The sequence below is a fragment of the Monopterus albus genome, unplaced genomic scaffold, assembly GCF_001952655.1.
Source record: "Monopterus albus unplaced genomic scaffold, M_albus_1.0 scaffold1.1, whole genome shotgun sequence".
Lineage (NCBI taxonomy): Eukaryota > Metazoa > Chordata > Actinopteri > Synbranchiformes > Synbranchidae > Monopterus > Monopterus albus.
In genome coordinates, this window is record NW_018127881.1 from 619,365 (window position 1) to 622,577 (window position 3,213).

Below are 3,213 nucleotides of genomic sequence, written 5' to 3' on the forward strand. Positions count from 1 at the left end.
AAATAAGAGAAGCAGAATAGAAAGTGAAGGACAGCGAGAGGAGAGTGGATAGAGTTGTTTGCATTACTCCTGGCGTCTTCTGACATGATGTTGTATAACAACTTTTTTAACTCATTTTCTGAATTCTGCCCAGGTTTTCTCTAAATGTTTTTATAGAGGATTTCTAAGCATTTGTATTATTTTGCTCAGGACTGAGAAGTGCATCAAAGGCTCATGAATTTTACACTCTTTTACACCCATTATTTACCAGTATACCCACTACCTGAGACAATAGATGAATAGATATGGCATCACCTCTTTGTAATATGCAGTGTCTTGCCCAAGGACACTTCGACACGTGGGCTGAAATTTTACAGCTGAAATATATGAAACATCTGAAACACTAAATAAGAAGTTATAGTCAGAATACATATACTGAAAATGATAAAATAGAAGTTCTGAATAAAGCTGAAGTGTCAATATGTTTAAATGAAAGCACTAAGAAGAGTTGAAATGTCAGTGCCGGTGTTTATGATGGACTGAGTTGAAAGTATCAATTAAAGTGGAAGACTTGAAACAAACTACTAACAGTTCAAGTGTGTAAACTAAAAGATGTTGTCAGTTGAAGTGGAGTTTTTTGCACAAATTTGTTTGACATGTTTTGAACTGAGCCAACTGAACACAAGGACCCAAAGTGACAAAAGACAAAGTCATAACTTCAGCCAGATCTGACATTCAGTGCCCTGCCATGCAAATGCTTTGCCAAGTGAATAAACCTCCATCTCAATAGAGACACCACCCCACATCTTCATATCAACAGCAATTTGTTTGAGCAATTCAACAAGATGCCCCAAGAACATTTAAACACGGGTCATTTCACCTCAGACGGCATTGATGCACAATTTTCAGCAACAACAAAAAGAAACTGCGAGGGAAAGTGAAGGGAAAAGAAGCTAGGGGAAATACTAGACAAAGAGCCCAGCGCAACAGACCCCAAACTCAAGTTCAACAAACTAGCTGCAGCCAATCCATTTCATCTATTCAGTCCACTTGGATTCAGTGTTTCTTTTATCCTCATACAATAATTAGTGTGGTATTCAACAAAAGGTAATATTTGTCTTCACAACAATATTATGACAGTATCAGATAACAGCGTAGAACAATTGTAGTGTGATAATTCCGGCTTAAACATCCACATGGACATGCATGCACACAGTCACACACTAGTATATGCACACTGACCCCACCTTACTGCTTTCCTTGGAGAGCCCAGTAGCTTTCTTTGCTTGGCAGGAGAGGAGAGTGGAGTAGCTACCAACCAGGCCACCCAGTAGTGAGCGAGACCTGCCAGCTACACCCCCGAGCACATGCCAGTAGAGCTGAGAAGGCTGATATTGGTATGTTGAATATTAATACTGTACTGTCAGGGACTAATGATTGTGAAACAGCATGCACTTTAATAAAGCAGCAACACATACAAATGCATCACTTTCTAAGTGAAATCTCTTCTCTAAATTACATTAACCATGATATCACTAAATATATAATATAAAAAGTGCTATTTATATGGACTCTACTTTTCAAATTTTGCCTTTCATTCACCTGTTCGCACACACACACACTCACACACTGATGGTAACCTAGCCAGCAGGACCAACTTGAGGTTCAGTGTCTTGCCCAAGGACACTTCAGCATGAGGACCAGAGGAGCTGGGGATTGGACTGCCAAGCCTGGGATTAGTGGACAATGCGCTCTACCTCCTGTGTCACACCCCCCACACACCCCAACTTTCACTCTCAAAGTGCAGCTGAGGCTGATGGGACTTGATGTGACATAACAGGAGACAAAGAAGACTGCAGCTTTGTTCTTTTAAATTTTTTTACTGTCAGTCATTTTTTTACATTTACTACATTTTTTCTAAGTTTGACCAAATATGCTTTTGCATAGCTGGAGGAGCACAGCTCTAGGGATAGAAATACTGGTCTGGTCCACTGTCTAAACAAATATAAAATGTTTTAAGAGTTTGCTAGGTGTAAAAATACTGACTAAAGAGTCAGTATTGATAATTGTCATTTTCACTCACACAGTCAGTGGCTTGCTAAGCACCAGGGCAACAATTTCATTCAGGCCATTCATCCTGCAGATTTCTCATGGGAGACTGAAAATATTAAAACTGATAGTTATGCATTTAGCTATTCTTAGTTCTAGTTTAATACTCACCTACCAGATAGCTTTTTTATGCATGAACTATTACTACAATGAACAACAGTGCAATGGCAGCGGACCATGAGTAATGAAGACAAACTGGTGATATCATACAAACAATGGCTGCTGGTGATATTTCTCTCTCTCTCTCTTTCTCTCTCCTCTTCAGCTCATCCTTACCTCAAGATGAAATGTTGATCTGTCTGGGAAATATGACACCCCTACATCTTCTTCTGAATTTGTCATTTCATTTAACACCACCTGACACCTCACTATCGACACAGCAAGTGGGGGAATGGGGATATTATACGAGTGAGGTTCAGAAGTGGAATGGTAATCACAGACCTGTCCATCTGCTGTCATCAGAAAACTGAATGTGCACGAGAGACTGAAACAGAGCATGCGAGCCAACATGTTTGTGTGTGAGGTGTTCCCAGGGCTTGCATCTTATTCCAGGGGGGACAAATTTGAATCCTAGAGCTTTGTCACTAAGAGCTTGGAGAACAAAAAAAGGCTTTCATTTCATTTAGCAATTTCACAACTTTTTAACTAATTAATGTCTCCCTGTCTGCTCAGATGTGTAATTTAACTGGTGAAATCAGATGCTGGAGTGCTGGGTTAAAAAGATGAATATTTATGAGTGAAAACACACATTCTTGTAACAACAAAACAGTTTTCAAATCAACAAGCCCTCAAAATTAAGCAGCAAAATTTCCCTCCAGAACAACACTTATACGTGTTTTGAGATGTGATGCCCCTTTGGCTGGTGAACATTATGTGTGACTGACTTTCAAAACTGACACTGTGATTAGTAACAGTTTGTAAAAACCACTGACAAACGTATTTCTCTGTTCCATTTGTCCACCTGTTGGTTTTATGGTGTTATTCTGTTGCAGTTAAGGTTTGGTGAGGTTTAGGCAGACAGCAAGTCAAAAGTACACATTGATTTGTCACAATTCAAAAGGGTTGGGGCCAACTGAAACAACGGGTTTGTTAGTGTGAAGGCCACAGATGACCCCTGCTGGTTAG